A 19,677-nucleotide genomic window follows, 5' to 3' on the forward strand; every position below is an offset into this window, starting at 1 on the left:
CCACCGCACACCGTGCCCCCCACCCCACCCCCCATCCTCCAGCACTTTTCCACAAGCTCACCCTAGAAGCCTAAAAAACCTTCTGGCCCTTTGTTTCCATGGAATTGATTTCAGATTGAGTTCTGGCCTCTTTCCTCTATTTTAACAGCCTCAAATAAAGTCTTCCTATGCAATTTTTGCTTTAACAACATCCCTGAGAATTGTAGCTCCTCAGATCTCTCTGACCCTGAGAACATGCAGAGGTGAGGAGGTTGTCTGTCCTCAGAAGAGCGAGCACTTCCCCCACGTAGGAAGAGGCTGACAGACAACAGGGGCTCCTCTCAAGAGTTGCCCCTCAACCCATCCTGGCTACCAGGCTGGTAACTACAATTATATTCTGTCATGATCTAATGAGAGACATAATGGGCCTGATAAGGGAAGAACAAGATTATACACCGACAAAGCTGCAAAAATTAGCTACCATGTACAAACAGGAGCCAAGGGAGTACCCCTGGGGTTAACTTTTCAGAGTGCTTGATCAAGTAGGCCAGAATTAAAGACTGAATAAGAATAACATATGGACATGGCAGCATTTTCTTGGAACTTTTGATTTTATACCGTGGCAAGGACCCCAGATAATGGAACAAACTCATTGTTAGGAGTGGCTCTTAGAAGACAGAAATAAGTAATGGCCCACACTGAGCAAAGTGTAAATGCTTGTGTTGCCTGGCAGATTGTAGAAGAAGAAAAAGATAAGAATATGGGTCTGGTAGAATGGATGTTATGTGAAGCCAGCAGACCCATTAGAGAGGATTATGCTTCATAGAAAGTCCTGGGGAATCCAGCATTCTGCAAGGCCAGCAGGAATACATTAGTAGGGGTCACCAGCATCCATAAGAAGTTCAGTGGAAGCTGATTTCTGGAGTGGGAGAGGAGGCGGTTAGTAGGACAGGTGCTCACAGAGCTGGTCTGATCAGTATATATAATGATTCCCCAAGAGACTTACAGCCATTTACTCATGTGATTGTATTCTAGAGAGAAACACCCAGAGAGCCTGATTGACATTGATACTGTGTTTCCCCGAAAATAAGACTTAGCTGGACCATCAGCTCTACTGCGTCTTTTGGAGCAAAAATTAATATAAGACCTGGTCTTATTTTACTATACTATAAAACCAGATCTTATGTAATATAATATAAGACATGGTCTTATAAAATATGATATAAGATTGGGTATAATATAATATAATATAATATAATATAATATAATATAATATATACCAGGTCCTTATATTAATTTTTGTTCCAAAAGACACATTAGAGTTGATGGTTCAGCTAAGTCTTATTTTCAGGGAAACACGGTACCTGGGGACTCAGTGCATCATTATGGCCCCCTAATTAGGGTGGGGGTTACAAGAGTCAGAAATGGAATACTGCTAAAGTCTGCCTAAGAGTGGACCCACTGTATCCATAGACAACACCTTGTGGTCATTTCCTGATCTCCAAAATTGGGATTGTCTCTTGGCAGTTGAAGCATTCCTCATTTTGGGTCCTTGGACTTACTGGAAAGCCCAAGAAGAAGACTCCAAAATTACTCTTCCCACCCTCCTCCCAGCCAAGATGGTAAATTGAAGCATCCATGGGTGACAGAAGGAATAGTAGAAATTAGAAGCACCATTAGAGACTTAAAGGATGCAGGGGTATGGTCCTAACATATCTCTAAATCACGATTCTGGACCCTCGAGAAAATGAATGCATCATACAGAATAACTATAGACTACTGTCAGCTTAGCCAAGTAATAACTCTGGTAATAGCTTCTATGTCATATGTGCTATTGTTGCTAGGGCTGCCCAATAAGGTTTCGGGTACATGGTATATAGACATAGGGTTTTCAAATGCACACTTTAAAAATTCTGATCAGAAAAGATGCATTTATGCAAAATGGACAACAATATTTACTTATAGTTTTTTCTGAGGACTATATTAGTTCTCACACACCATTGTCATAATACACCGTGTTTCCCCGAAAATAAGACCTAGCCGGACAGTCAGCTCTAATGCATCTTTTGGAGCAAAAATTAATATAAGACCCAGTATTGTATTATATTGTATTATATTATATTATATTATATAAGACCGGGTCTTATAGTAAAATAAGACCGATGGGTCTTATATTATAATATATTATTATAATATATAATACATATAATATATGTTATATATAACATATATAATATATATATAATATTATATAATATATATTATTATAATATTATATTATTTATATATTATATATTACATTATATATTATATTATAGTATATTATAGTATATATATTATATTATATTATGTAAGACCGGGTCTTATAGTAAAATAAGACCGGAGGTGTCTTATGTTAATTTTTGCTGCAAAAGACGCATTAGAGCTGATTGTCTGGCGAGGTCTTATTTTGGGGGAAACACAGTATTCAAAAATGATCTACATCATCTGGGTATTTTACAGATTATCACATTGATTATTACACTGATGGCATTACGTTGATGCTAAATTTGGCACTATGAAAAACTGATGGCTAGTACATTAAGGCCTTGCTAAGACACATTACAGGGAACTGTTATTTCAGTCTTTTTTTTTTTTTTTTTTTAGGGAATATTGGGGAACAGTGTGTTTTTCCAGGGCCCATCAGCTCCAAGTCAAGTCGTTGTCCTTCAACCTAGCTGTGGAGGGCTCAGCTCACTGGCCCATGTGGGAATCGAAGAGGCAACCCTGTTGTTAAGAGCTCGTGCTCTAACCAACTGAGCCATCTGGCCGCCTATTTCTGTCTTTTTAGGGGTCCAGTTGTCAGGGGCATCTGACATCTCCCCTGACAGGTAAAAGACAAACTGAGGCATCTTACAAATTCTATAATAGAAAAGGGAGCACAACACCTGGTAGACCTTATTGGGTTTTGGCTGAAACACACTGTGCAGGTAAAAGTACTGTTATGGCTCTTAAGTCCGATAATGTGGAGGAGTTCCCACTTTGAATGAGTCCCAGAGTTGAAAAGGGTTCTGCAGCTGGCCAGGTGGTGGTACAAGCAGCCTGACCACGTGGGCCATATAATCTGGAAGGCTATATATTGTTGAAAGTGTTAGTGGTGGGAAAAGATGGAATGTAAGTTTATGGTAAACCCCACTGGGAGAATCATAATGCATCCTACTGGGATTTTGGAACAAGGCCATACCATCTGCAGTGGAGAGTTATACTTCATTTGAGAGCCAACTGTTGGCATGATAGTTGGCCTTGGTATAGAAACTTAACCATGGGGAACCAAGTAACTTCATGTCTGGAACTGACCATAATAAGCTGAGTTCTCTTAGACCCGCAATGTTGTAAAGTCAGAAAACTTTTAACCATTAATTAGAAATTCTACATTTGAGATTGAGTCTAAACAACATTAAAGAGCACAGGCAAGCAGCATGAGCAGGTGGCCTAGACTCCACATTATTCACAATTCTTGTACTAATGATGTTTTGTAGGTAAATTCCATATGACCAGCTGAAGAAAGAGGAAAAAGCCCAAGCTTGGTTTATGGAAGGGTAGGTACAATATATGAGTGCAAACTAAAACTGGATAACAGCAGACCACAGTATTGTTTAATATAGTGGAGTATATCAAGTATACTGTATTGATATGGCAGAGAATATCAGTAGTAAAATAGTGGGGAGAGAAAATCCTCCCAGTGGGTAGAGATGCAAATAGAGAACATGGTCACCCACTCTTAGTGGAAGAGAAAGTGACCTGATGAAAGAATGCATGCAGATTTCTAGACATTTGCTAAAGGTCTAGTAGACTGGTAGGAACATGGAAGAAAAAGACTGGAAGATGAAAAACAAGAAGAACTGAAACAACATGTGGTCCTTTGGTGGAAAAGTATCCACCAAAGAATACTCACTGATCAAAAGACCCACCAAGTCATAGAAGAAATGATTTGGCCAGTTGACATTGGTCACATTTGTCGTTTACCATTCCAGGACTGGTATTTTGGGCACATAAATGGAATAGTCACAGTCACAATCCTGGGATTTCTTGATCATGAACAAAGATTAGATGATGTTTATGCTTATTGCTTTCTTTTAATTTTCCCCATAGCTTTCTATTGTGCTTAAAATCTAGAATCCCAGAATTATGACAATTACATAAACACGTCATGAAGTTCAGAAGAAAATTACTTATACCAGAATTATATAGTAGAGTTCTATCAGAAGCACAGTAAGTGCCACAAAAAGTGAGCCTTATTTTATTGATTATGTATATTTAGATTCAGATATTGACTCAGGCTGAGTATAAAAATTTTGTTTTAAAACTTGGCTAATTATAGTGATATTTGGGAGAAGAAATTCCATAAAACCGGCAGCAAATGAGTCAACAGAAAGCTTCTGTTTAAGGAATGCAACTGCGTTTTCAATTTTGTTAGATCTGTAGGGAATCTTGTGGATTATGTGGTCCAATTCTTTAGTCTGGGAAAATTGAGGCCTTGAAAAGAGAGACAGTGTTATACCACTGATCAGTGGTAAAACTATGTTTAAAGTTATTCCAGTGAGTCATAGAGTCTCTTTTATGTAAGATAATATGATTTGAAAATACTGTGGTCACCAACATGAAATCCATATTCCTTGAACTAACTCATCTCTTCATTTAATATATCTTAATGATGACCATATATGACTCTTTAAATTCACTTCTTTCAAAAGGAGAATTAAAAATGAATTTAAGAATGTAGTGGTAAAACTGAAAACTGTGAAAAGGACTAGAAGTTTGAAAATTCCACATTACTAATTTGTCCCAGCTATTTGTTCACTATTTGATAGTGAATATCAATTGGAAAATGTTAATTAACCTGTTCTACCCCTGTACACTTTAATTACTATGTACCATCTGAGGTGAGGTTGTAGATTTTTCATCTTCAACTCTAAGATCTCATTTAAAATTTTAATATGTTTTTTGGTCACTTTACTAACAACAGCTCACTTTCAGTGTTATTTCAATTTCAGTTTCTAAACTTCACATTATTTCTGGTATACTAGCTTATCAGCATTTCATGCTGATTTTCTTCAACTTTTTTTCTCTTTCTCAGATTTCTTGTCAATGCAAGTATTTTCATCACTCAGGTGATAATACTGAGATCACAAGGTGATAAAAGCTTATCTGAGAATAATTTTCTCCTCTATATATTTTACAAATTCAAGTCTTTTACTGTGAAATATATTTTATTATGTAAAATGTACTTTGTGTAATAATGATGACTTTATATTAAATTCACTGACAAACAATATTTAATTACAAGAAATATTGTCAGAATTTGTTAGAAAAAAGATCAATTTGTCTAAGATTTTACCGAATGCTAGAATCAGGAAGGGACTCTTGCATAAAACTAAGAAAGTTTAAGTGATTTTTCACGTCTTCTATTCTCTAGAATATTGAAACTCACAACAGTCTTTTACTATTATACAACACCTTTCTGGTCACTAGTCTTTTTTCCTCTTCTCCTTTTCCACACTACACTTCTTGACAAGTTAGCCCCTCACTCCCAATCCTCCTCATTATAGAACTTTGAGAATGATGTGGTTCACTGTTCTATCAGTATTTCTCCTGACTTTTATTCCACCTGTTTTTTTCTTTCTAGAGAAATGGGAAGTATTTGTGCATGTGGGGGAACTAAGGAGTGGGTATAAAGTAAGCAGGTGACTAAGATGGAAGGAACCCAGCCATACATCCCACTTAGCTTAACCAGAATTTAAACAGGTTTCTTCCTGTTTCTAGGCCCCGACCTCCCTTTCCTGAGACCATATTTTACTTTTACTTTTATTTTTTTTTTTAACAGCTTCATCAAAGTATAATTGACATACAAAAAAACACATGTTTAGTAGATATGATTCAATGATTTTGGACATATACAAACACCCATGAAACCATCACCAAGCAAAGTGGTAAATATATTCATCATCTCTAAAAGTTTCCTCATGCCCTCCCCCCTTTTTTTAGTGGTAAAAATACTTAAGAAAGGGAAAGAGATCCAATATTGCAGAGTAGATAAGTTCTGTGCCTGCCTCCTTCCGTGAACACATGGAATTTACAACTAAATGACAGAATAATCATGTTGGAGAACAATCTGAAGTCTAGCTGAGCAGAAGTTTTATAACTAAGGATATAAAGAAGAAGCCACATTGAGATTGGTAGGAGGGGCGGAGATGAGGAATGTGCTGGCCACAAACCTCCGTGAGGTGATTGAGAATTGGGAGGGATATCTTGGCTGGGGAAGTTCTCCCCCAGAGAAGCAAAGGAACCCAGCCCCAAAACAGGGTCCCCAGCCCAGGGTACTGGTGCAGGGAAGGGGAGCTCCCACAATATCTGGCTGTGAGAAACAGCGGGGATCTGACCATCCAGGAGGGACAGCAGGCTGCAGGAAAAGTAGATGTCCTCTTAAAGGGCCTGTATACAGCTTCACTCACTAGTAGACACTCACCCTGTGCTCTGGTGGAGGGACAGTAACTTTTGAAGCATTAGAGACCTATGGGGGGGGCGGGTGGAGGGGAGACTGAGATGTGTGGGTTTGGAGCAAATACTGGAGGACAGTTGCCATTTTTCCTGTGTGGGGTCCTTCTCCCATGTATCTGGCAGGCTGATGCCATCTTTCCTGTGTTGAATCCTCCTCCCATGCCCATGGCCATATCTGAATATGAATTAGTCTTGTGAGTTCCACTGTTCCACCCTCCTGACTCCCTGAAACTCTGCCCTACCTGACACTAGAGGCACGTTCTCAGACAACAGCCAGCCTCTCCAGCACTGTACTCTTTCTTGGAAAACTATCAGGGTCTATAGGCCCCGGACAGGTGGTGCCAGCCCTTGGTGTGCTCTGAGACATTTGCTGAGTAGCTCCAGGCTCAACACTGGCACCAAACAAGAATCTACGTGAACCTACTAAACACAACTTGGCCTACTCTGGTGACTCACTGAGACCCCATCTCACTCAACTTGTGTACCACACAGGCGTTATTAGTGGCTGAACCAAAAGGGAGATGGCAGGTGGCAGCCAGTCTTGGGGTGTCTTTGTTTTTTATGAAACTACTCCAGACCCGGTACTGGTGGCAGCTGTTCTTGGTTCACGTTGTTCACAGTATGGCCTCTCCAACGTGCCTCCAGGTCCAGCACAGACAGTGACCAAGCATGGATCACTTTGTAGCTTCTACCAGGTGGTCCCCAGACAGTCACAGGCAGAGGGTGATGTGGGCCTGCACGCGAAACTCTCCTAGGTGGCACCAGAACCAACACACTTGGAGGTTGGCTTCAGACCACAGCAGAGCACTGCCCAATTAGCCCCACAAGCAGCACACAGAAAAGGTGGTGTCAACAGGCACCAGAGAACACTGGGGTAAATCCCACTCAGTGGGTGACGCCCCCCACACAGCAGCATGTAAGCTATGGATATTACCAAACCTTATAGTCAGTCATCCTAAGGGTCAATCCCACCCACTGACCTGCCAATAGCAATCAAGGCTAAACTGTCATGAGAGCACACACAATCCACACTCCTGAAGCACCTGGCACAAATGACCAGGAGACTGTGTTAAGGCCCCACAGGGCACCTACTAATATAGCCGCTTGGCCAAGATTGGGAGACACAGCAGATCTACCCAATATATAGAAACAAACACAGACAGGCAGTCAAAATGAGGAAACAAAGAAATACATCCCAAATGAAAGAACAGGAGAAAACTCCAGAAAGAGAACTAAACAAAATTGAGGCAAGCAACCTACCAGATATGGACTTAAAAACAATGATTATATGGTTGCTCAAGGAATTTAGTAAAAACTTCCACAAAGAGATAACAAGCATAAGAAAGGACATAGAAACCATAAAAAAGAACCAATTAGAAGTGAAAAATACAACTGAAATGAAGAATGCACTAGAAGGAATCACCAATAAACTAGGTGAAGCAGAGGATCAAATTGGCGAGTTGGAAAACAAGGTAGTAGAAAACACCCAATCAGAACAGCAAAAACAAAAAAGAATAATAATAATAATAAAAAAGAATGAGGCTAGTTTATAAGACATCTGGGATAACGTCAAATGTAACAACATTCGCATCATAGGGGTACCAGAAGGAGAAGTGAAAAAGCAAAGGATTGAGAACCTATTTGAACAAATAATGAACAAATAATATATATATATATATATATATATATATATATATATATATATTATGAATAATATGACAAAGCTACATATCTATCAACAATTACTTTCAATTTATGTGGATCAAATGCTCCAATCAAAAGACATAAGAGGGCTAAATGGATAGGAAAACAAAACCCTTACATATGCTGCCTATAAGATACTGACTTCAGATTGAAAGACACACACAGACTGAAAATAAAGGAATGGGAAAATATATTTCATGAAAATGGAAACAAACACACAAACAAACAAACAACAAAAAACAACAAAAATCTGGGGTGGCAATAATTATACCAGACAAAATACACTTTAAAATAAAGTCTACAACAAGACACAAAGAAGAACCTAGTAATCCCACTTCTGGGCAATTATCCAAAGAAACCCAAAAAGCTAATTCAAGGGGACATTTGCATCTATGAGGTGTGACTAAAAAATGCGGTGCATGTTTAACTAAAAAAAAAGTATTACGGTAAAAGACACATTGCCATTACTCCTCCTCGCTTTGAACACACTTATCCCATTGTTCTCGCCATTTTCTGAAACAGTTCTGGAAGTCCTCTTTGGTGAGTGTGTTTACTTCATCCTCCATCATGACAATGCTCAGTGTCACACATGGCTTTTGATATGGAAATTTCTGTCAAATAAAAGCATTACGGTGTGTCCTCATCCACCTTATTCACCGGATCTGGCATCGTGTGACTTCTAGCTCTTCCCCAAAGTCAAAATGATTCAGGACATCGAGGCAGCCATGACAGCTCCACTAAAGACACTCATGAAAGAAGACTTCCAGAACTGCTTCAGAAAGTGCCAAGAATTATGGGATAAGTGTGTTGAAGTGAGGGGGAATATTTTGAGGGGGATGAATGACAATGTGTCTTTTACTGTAATGCATTTTTTTTAAATTTAAACATTGCATTTTTTTTAATCGAACCTTGTACATATTCATTGCAGCATTGTTTACAATGGCCAAGATGTGGGAGTAGACTGGCTATCTGTCTATGGATGAATGGATAAAGAGGAGGTGGTACATATATACAAAGGAATATTGTTTGGCCATGGAAGGGAATGAATTCTTGCCATCTGTGGTAGCACATCCATTGTGTTGAGTGAAGTGTCAGACAGAGAAAGACAGATGCAATGTGATTTCACTATATGTGGAATCTAAAGAACAAAATAAACAAAACAGAAACAAACTCATAGATAAAACATTTTGATTGTTGCCTGATGGGAGGGGGTTGGGGGTGGGTGAAAAAAGGGATGGGATTAAGAAGTACAAATTAGTTGTTACAAAGGTGCCAAGGGGATATAGGATATAGCATAAGGAATATAATCAGTACTATTTTAATAACTATGTATGGTGTCAGAGGGGTACTAGATTTGTTGGGTAATAAGTGGGAATGGGTTGGGGGTAGGGTGAAAAAAAGGAAGGATTAAGAAGTACAATTTGGTAGTTATAAATTATTCATGGGGATGTAAAGCATAGGGAATATAGTCAACAATATGTATAATATAACTACGTATAGTGCCAGGTGGGTACTAGATGTCAGGGGGATCATTTCTTAAATTTTAAAAATGTCTACTATGCTGTACATCTGAAATTAATATAAAACAATATTGAATGTCAGAAAGAAGACCACCTGTGTATCCACCACTGAGATGAAATAAAACATTACCAATATTGTTGAAAACCTAAAACAAATTTTAAAAAAAACAGTTGAAAAAATGAGATTTACCCCCTTAAGGAACAATATAGTATATTAACTATAAGAATTATATTGTACAGCAGATCCCTAGAATTTATTCATCTGGCACTGTGGAACAATAGTTCTGCAGTGCAAGTGGGGAACTTGACAGGAAACATTTGCAACAGTGCAAGTGTGAGAGAATATTAGAAAAATCAAAGGATGAGTTTTTTTAATGACTTGAATTTGAAGTGGAGAGTGAAAGAGAAAATGGTGTCAAGAATGTTGTCCAGTTTCTTGCTATGATTTTGGTAATGGGATCCACTGAGAAGTTTTAAGCAGGGGCATGTCAAGGTCATATATGTATTTCAGATAGGTCACAGGAGACTGCATTTGAAAGGGAGGATGCAAGAAGGACATTGAGGGGATGCTGTGGAAATCCAAGTAAGAGTTTATAGGCCTGAATGAGTTAAATGTCCGAGGCAGCTATAATTCATTTAGCCTACAAGTCTTAACTATTATACTATGAAAAGAAAATAATTCAATAGTATATTTCTTTTAAATGTCTACAGCACTAGAGATGAGTAGTCCTTTTTAAGGGACTTTTTTGAATGATTCAAAGGCTCTAATCAATTGACAATAATTCCTTAAATTTCATAAGTAGAGCATAAAATTAAGTAAATTCTCTAGCTCAACAAAATAAAGCTGGCCCCCACAACAGAAACTTTTCTTCATTGAAAGCAGAGATGTCATCTGATCATCTGGAGATCAGTATGTGCTTATTAAAATATTATACAGGGAATGAAAGATAATTGGTCAGTTTTGCTAATTATCAGTTATTGTCTCTGGTGCAGCCATCCCTTTTAAACTTTTAAATGCAATTCTGTGTATATATTGAAGAAAATGGTAATCTTACTATTTTTGAAACATGACCTGAAATACAGAAATATTTTACTCATAAATTTTTAATTGATAAATAAAATATGGACTCAGATACTGCCCTTTCTGAATAACAATTTATAGCAATATTATTATTCTTAAAAATCAGAATTTTTGGCAGTTTATACAATCTGAAACATTATAAAAAATATCTCTTTTCTGCTCTTCTTTACTATTTTAAACTATGCTTGGGAAATAGAGTTTCTCATAATTTCTGAAATAAACAACATTTTTTTTTGGACACAACACTTTACTTGTTTGCAACATTTCTTAGCCTTAACTCTTTTTCTCTTGGTTCAATTGGTCAACCCTAATCTCCTTTTCAGACTTCATTCATAGTCCCCAGACTTTCCTGATTGGCCCAGAAGGAATTAATTATTCCATCTCCTTATTTAATTTTTTTTTGTGTTTCTTTTTCCCAGTCCATCAGTATTTACCCTTTTTATATCCATTTTTAACAATTACACATTCTGTAGTTCAGCAATTTAAAGTCAGTTTGTCCTGACACGTGAACTGCCTTGCATATCTGTTTGTTTGTTTTTTAATCTATCTGATAAAGCTCAATCTAATTAAAATTAACCAGTTCCATTCTCTGCTCTTACTTACAAACCAAGTTAAGGCTGGGGAAAATCATATGATAATGCAGATTAGTGTCACTATGTGTTGTCACTAAGCTCAAAAATGTCTTCAGTATGGCACAGCATCCTTCTCTTCCTGCCTACTTGTTATCCTACTCATTTCAGGACTATTTTAAAGCTCCTTGACTCTCTTCAAATATCTAACTCTTATTCCCTCTTTACTTTAAGTAGATGACCTTGTGTTTTATTCAGAAAATCATAGCCATTAGAATGAAATTCTCTTAACCTCCTCATATCATGCTTACTATCTATGTATATCTATACTAATCACCTTATTTTCTTTTTTTGTTTTATTAGGGTAGTAGTTTTGTACTTTGGCCACACCTTGACAACATCTGGGGAGCCTTAAAAATACATTTATGCCTGAGCCCAACAACCAGAGTTGATGAGTTAAGTGATCTGGGTTGGAGTTTGGGTATCTATAGTTTTAAAGCTCTTCAGATGATTCTCATGTGCAGTCAGGGCTGGCAGCTGACCATTAGAGAATTTTGTCTTTCTCCTCTTAAAGAGGAGTTGTTGAACTAGTATTTAGATCCCATCTTTTCATATTGTGCAGTAAAATTTATTTATCCGCTCTTCTCTATATGTAGAGGGAGTACAGAAAAATCAGTCCCTGTCAAATATGTTCCTCCCCTTGACTTTGCAATTTATTAAATCCTTTCTCATCTTAAAAACCAAACCAAACCGAACCAATCAACCAATCAGCCAACAAAGAAGTCTTTATGTTTCTCCTTTATACCCATTATGGTAAGTTTTATGTGTGAACTTGACACGGCTGTAGTCCCCAGTTACTCACTCAAACACTACTGAAGGCATTGTTGTGATGGTACAGGCACACTTCAGAGAGATTGCAGGTTAGGTTCCAGACTACCACCATACAGTGAGTTGTAATCTTCTTGCTGGTGGAGGATCTTGCCTTCAATTTGTAAAAAAAACACATGTGCCAAGCATAATAAAGTGAAGGCAATAACACAAGGTATGCCTGCATTTTGTAGAGATGCTTAATATCTCTAATCAGCTGAATTTAAATAAGGTGATTACCTCAGTAATCTGGATGGGCATGCCTGATCTCATCAGCTGAAAGCCTTTAAAACCCTTTCAAAAGCTTAGGTTTCAAAATGAAGAAGAAATCCCACCTGTGGATTGCAGTGTCAGTTTCTGCCCAACAGTTTCCAGTCTGACCTTGATATTATACAATCCAAATGTCTAAAAATAATCAAATACTTGCTGAGTTCATTTCTTTAAACTGATTTCACTCCCCATTGTTCTATTGAAATAGCCTACACAAGTTAAAATTAACTTTGTTTTGCCAAACACAGCTTCAATCTCTTTCTCAAAAAGCTTACTTCTAGTTAACCAGTACCTAATCTTGCTCTTTAAATTATGAGTATAATACATAGATGTAGTGTAAGCCCTGACCTTTTTTTTTTTTTCCTTCTTATAATGCAAATACCTGATTTAAATTTGATGGTGGAGGCACCCATTGCAAAGTCCGCTATCTCAAATAAACACATTGTCAGCCACACAGCTAAAGAGACAGGCCTCCTCTCCACAAGGAGGCCCTTTTGTTTTAGAGATCTAGCTTTTGGGGCTACTTGTTTGTTTTCTCTTCCCACCTTTAAATTCCTGCTCTTATGTTTTAATTCACCAATAACGAGGGAGCCAGTGAAACCCTAGGACCCCAAGCTCGACCCCAGTGAAAGCAGAACCCCAGGCCCATGCACTCTCTCTCTTTACCTGGGACCTCACTAAGTGGCTATAGGTGTGCTGCATCATTTCCAGGTCTTGCAAGCAATAAACATGTATCTTTTCAGTTTCCTGATGGTCATTGCTGAAGGGTATCTTGGAATAATAAGAACCACAATGGCCGGTCTAGCCATAACATTGATTAATGATAGATTGAGACCAATACAAAACAATAGAAGAGTGTATGGTTTCAATAATAATTATTATACATATATCCATATAATTATGATGCAGATTAAGAAATAGGATGTTGCCAGTATCTTAGAACCCCCTAAACACTATTCCCCAATCACATCTGCTTTAGTCCTCCATGAGGTAATCTATCCTTTCTTTTGTGATAATCACTCCTTTAATTTTTCTCCATAGTTATTAGAATCACACTGTATTTTTTTGTGGCATGTTACTTTTTCTCTATGTATTTGTGAAATTCACTCATATTGATATGTATAGCCTTGTTTTTTGTTTGTTTGTTTGTTTTCGTCTTATATTATTTTGTTGCATTACTATGCTACAAAATATTTACCCATTTTATTGACAAATTTTGGATTGTTTTGACTTTGGGACTATAATTGATACTGCTATAAATCTATCTGCAAGAATAATATTTAATATACTTAATGATGTATATAGTAAAGTCATATACCAATCACAACTTTTGGCAAATGGAAACCTGACCAACCAGAAAGGAGTTTCTCTGGTACATTGTACCAGTGTGTACTGGCGAAACAACCTCCCAGGATACTTAAAAATGTCTCCTAGTCTACATGTTTCAACAGTTTTTCTGATGCCTGTATCTAGGAGTGGAATTATTGAGGTGCAAGGTATGGAAATTTTCAACAATACAAGGTAATTTCAAACTATTTATAAAGTGGTTGTATCAATTTACACTTACATCAATTGATATTTACATGGGAATTCCATTTCTTACCTATGTGCATATTATATATCACTTTAAACTAGAATTACCCTGAAAACCAATGAGGTTGAGCATCTGTTTACATGTTTATTAACCATTTGGATTTCTTCTCATCTAAAGTATCTGTTCAAGTATTTTTCCTATATTTCCATTACATTGCTTTTCTTTGTATCTTCTTTGTTAATTTATTCCTAGCCATTTCATAATTTGGATGCTAGTAAAAATCATGTCTTGAAATGTTAATTTTCTGTTACTTGTTCAGATTCAGAGAATGCATTTATCTCTGTGTAGTTTCTATAATAGTAAACTTGACACATTCTCTTATATTGTCTAAAACAAATTGGTTGTGATTGATTTTCTACGCACAAAGACATATAATCTAAAAAATAATTATAGCTGTTTTCTATTTTCTTCTCTTCCACTTCTTACTCCTTTATTTGTATTTTTTTTATTTATCTATTTTTTTGTCTTGCCTTGACACAATGGCTGGAAACTATGGAAAAGGTATTGAAAAGAATGGTGATAATAGGCATACTTGCCTTGTTTTGGTCTCAAAAGAAAAGCTTTCAATCCTTTTACCAACAAGATTTTTTTTTTTCTTTTGTTAAATAAAATTCATCAGATTTAAAAAAAGAAATACTCTTCCATTCCAAGTGTGCTAGTATAAAGTTTTTGTTATGAATAGATTTTGAATTTTATCATATTTTTCCCAACTTATGATTTTTATACTTCAATGTATTAAAGTACTTGATTTCATTAATTTGTTTTCCAACATTGAAATAATGTGTAACTGGGATAATTTAACTTGGTCATGATTCTCATTATTTTTATACATTGCTAGATTGGGTTTGTCAAGTTTTGGTTTTGGATTTTGGCATCTATGTTAATTTCTCATATTTGATAAGAGTTACTTGAACTTCTTTCTTGTTTGATTGCCACGACTTTGTTAATTTTATTGACTTTTTCAAAGAATCAAATTGTTGGAAGGTCACGTTTTAATTAAATAATCCATGAAAATATTTCTTAATTTTTCACAAATAATATAAATTATAATAAAAAATAAAGTTAAAAATTAAATTTAAAATGAAAATGTATTTGGAGTTGTCAGTCAAACAGATAGAAAGATACTCAACATTTTTGCCATTATAATTTTATTATTACTTTTTAATGGAAAATATTTTGATTCAATTTCCTACAAAAACTTTAAACTGCAATTGTGTGGCATTTTCAGCTCTTAAATGTCTAGAAAATAGTCAAAAAGTCAAACTCATTAATCATTTCTCTAATTTCAACCTTTTAGATCTGGCATTATCTTCAAAAAATACTTCACCTAAGAATGATCTTAAAAGTTTACCATAGGCATATTAGATACTTCACTTGATTCTACTCTTGATTTTAGCCAAAAGGCTGAGAAGCAATAACAGATAAAAGTTGATCAATCAGTGTCAATACATTCCTAAATTTAATTGTTTTATAGAGATAAATAGAAATATAAAATTAAAAATTCAGGTTAAATAGATCTCTTCTACTGTTTTAAGGCTAAAGAGATAATATATAACTTCCTTGCCATGAAAAAAAAAAATCAAAGAATTTAAGAAACATGCAAGACCACACAAAGATGTTCCCACTGGCCCAAACTGGTAAATTTGAGCATGAATAAGAATAACAGCTTCAATGAATCAAAACCTATCAAATTTGCTTCAATCCTTGAGTTCACAATGATACAAAAAAATTAAAACAAAAATTAGTTGGTCATCTTTGGAGGATGATAGGGAACCATTTATTATTTCAAAAAATAGGTAGAAGAAAATTTTCCATCTTTGTCTGCCTTTACCCTAAGTTTCCTATAAAAACTATACCACTGGCTAATCACATATTGGTTGAGGGGAAGTTTATTTTTTTTAAACGTATTCCAAGAAGAAATGATGACTGACTTAGAATATCACCATTTTATAACATCTAGTTAATTAATGGATCTATTGTAGGCATTGAACACCATTGGCTGTAAACAGAAGAAAATGAGAGACATCAGACATTATGTGCTTTCTAATGGAAGAATGCAAGCTGTGACGAGATTGAATATGAATCAGGTCGAATCTATAGAGCAAAAGATCAAATTACAGGCAATATACAGGCAGAGGAACATGATAACTACACTCTGAGTATGCGATCAGCAAAATACAGAGTTTGAGGAATCCCACAGGTAGAAATACCACGATTCTTCAAAAACTAAGCTTCACTGAAAAGGAACGGGTGGGAGGACAATATATAGATTAGAAAAAGCTTAGAAAGCATATTCAAAATAAGACAGAAAAACTACACTAATATTTATTAGACAGATGTCAGTGACAAACCAGGAAATAATTATAAATATCATGATAATGGTTACATTAAGGGGCTGGAAGGGAGTTGTAATAAGAATGGATTAAATAGAGGTCTTCTGAGATAGTGGACTGAGTTCAATTTCTTCATCTGGGTTGTGGTTACATTTGTTTCATTGTTTCTGTATCTCTGCTGTGTTAAAATATGTTTTTTAAACTGGGTCAGCGAATGCATTTAGGATATAATTTTCACAGAAAATGTTCCAAATAGTTCTATTTCTATATTAAATATCAAATTATCAAGTTGATAAACACAAGGAGTCAAAGTTGATATTTTCAATATTTATTAGTAAGGCTGAGGCAGCAGCCTTTAAACAGCACGATTTGCATAAGTTATCAAGATACATCTTGTATATAACCACAAAATCAAGACATATTTTTACATAGAGTAAAACTCAAGACAGATTTACAAGCATTTTTAAATACAATTCTCATGTATTTCAGTTCAATTTATTCAACCTTTAGCCCAAGAATTTGTATTTGTTCATTAGATTTTCCAGAGAGATTTGGGTAGAACAGGAAACAAAAATACATTAGCAAATCACCAACACGGCATGCAACGTAGAGTTAGAAACAAGACATATCTCCAAGTACTTAATTTTTTATTTTGAAATCAATTTTATTAGGTTTTTATTTTTTTTTAGACAAGATTTTTTTTTTCCCTTTAACATCAGATGTGTTTTTGTTAGGATATCAGCACACACATTAATTGGTAGTAGGAGCACCTGGTCACATCACCAACAGATACATAGACACAATCAAACAATATTCACATGCTGAATGCCAAATGAAATTAATAATTCAACTTTGTCTATTTTACCAAATGTATTGTTATATACAGAGTAACCGGTTAAGAAAATGCTCTCAATCTATCCATCAAGATAAGGAACCATTTGATTAAATGATTTTCATTTAATGGGTATTTTTATAAATAACAACAACATGGAACATACAGAAAACATCAATGTGTCATATTCAGTGAGAAAATCTATTTCACTCATTCATTCTTGTATTACATCAAAGGCAAGTATTTATTAAAGAGACAGCTCATAATTATTCTTTGAGCTTTCTTTCACTTCCATCTCAAGCTCAAAAAGAGGGAAAATCACTCTGTCACACTTAGAGTTATAAACACATATAGTTGTAGTCAGCTGCTTTTGGAATATTAGACATTGCAGCAATGAAAATAAGTTTTTAAAAATATTGTTAGTTATGATTTAAATAATAAAGTAAAAAAATACTATAAACATCTTTATGATATCTTAATGAAATAAAACATTGATGAAATAATTTCTAATAAATTGGGCACAATATAGTATATTTGCTAAATTTTAATTTATTTCACATTACCACCAATCTAGTATCATTACTGCTATCACCACTATCATCACAACCATTCCTATAATAAGAATCAATATCAGTCGTTGATGACTAAATGAAACTGGAAAAAATTAATATGCTTTTCAAGGTGTAAGTGATGTAACTGGACAAATCACATGTTACTTAGAAATTACAAACTTTGTCACTATTAGGATTAAAAAAAGCTAAAGCCAATAAAATAAAAATAAAATAAAAAGTGAAAAATTAGGTGCTGTGATATATACAAAAAAAGTAAAAAAACACCAAGAGCCCTATTTGCCATTAAAAAGCAACACTTTTGTTGTAAGAAGGATAATCGACATCATTCAGAAGAAGTGCATTCGTATGAGGATCAGTGTTGCATAGAACAATTCCAGCACAACCTAGGAATTTGGTTAGCTGCACACTTGGCACACTTTGGCAGGATCTTATGCTTTCTGAAGGGGAATGCTGGTGCACAAAAAGAAGCCCTGTTGTTAACGCTCTTGATTGACCTGGCCTCATCATCCGTTCCTTGGAACAGAGGGTCACCAATAATGGGAAGACTACTACTCTGTTAGGTCAAATAGCTACAAAGGGATTATTTGTGTTTGGGTGGCACCTCCATTTGTATTATTTTAAAAGAAATTGCAAATAGATGAAGTAAACTAACTGGGCATACAACTTCTCATGCATACCTCTGAATGTAAGTGGCTGCAGAAGAGGACCTAAGGTGAGCCAGAGTTTCTTTTTTAAGGGAAAATAGCAGAGCCTTTTTATATCAGAAGGAGATCTTCTAAACCCTTTTCTTCCCTGCTTATGAGTAATGATTATAAGCTTCCTAAAGTGCTAACTTCTGCTGGAAATATCCATGACAACCAGTGACAGATCTAGTTGCCTTTAAAAACAAAATCCTAACAATATCAAATCTTTAGTGATCCCCTCCCTGCATGCTCATTTTAAAGAAATGTCAGTGGTAAACGATACTGCATTATCAGGGGAGGAAAGATAAAAACATAGAGGGAAGAATAAGTGACTGTTAACTTTCTTAGATTGGGGAAGAGTTAATTTGTATATTTTAATGAATATAATAAAGATATATAACCTGGGATTAATTTTAAAATATTTTATTTTTAATGTTTTATATTTAATCAATTCCTCTCAAATTTAAATTATGTTTTTTCTTTAAAAATTAGAAAATTTAAAATCCAACCAATACAGTATATTTGAAGATAATTTCTCTAAACTCACTAAAACGTCATCCTTGAATAGAGAAATGGCTTTTAAACTCAGAATGCAATTTAATTAAATTTTGGTTAGAATATGGGAATAGGATTAGATCAGTATGAAATGAAATGATTCATTTCATTTATATGTAATAACACAATTTACAAATCATTTATATTTAATTCTTCATCTTTTTCAGATTAAATGAAAATTTATATTTTAAAGAAAAAAAATAGTTTTGGAGCTAATGTACTGAATTTATTCATGTCAATGTGTGCCATTGGTTTGGAGGATGCTTTTTGCATATAAACTTTGAAAAATAAAAAGCTGCATAATAATTATTCCTCACTTATGTGTGTAAAAGTATACCTGGAAATGTGCTTTCATTTTCTATCATAAATCACTTAGTTTGATCATCCCAACATCCCATTAGGAAGGCTGGGAATACATAATTATTTTTATCTTACAAAGAAGAACATGGGAGAAAATGAGTTTCAGTGACATGTGCAAGGTGACACAGTCAGTGGCAGAACCAAGACTCAAAGCCAGGCTTTTATACCCAGCTGAGTGTGTTTCCTGCAACTCCAAGTCCCGTCTCGTATTAATGTTGTTG

Source organism: Rhinolophus sinicus, linkage group LG09 (assembly GCF_036562045.2).
Source record: "Rhinolophus sinicus isolate RSC01 linkage group LG09, ASM3656204v1, whole genome shotgun sequence".
In the NCBI taxonomy this organism is placed as follows: Eukaryota; Metazoa; Chordata; class Mammalia; order Chiroptera; family Rhinolophidae; genus Rhinolophus; species Rhinolophus sinicus.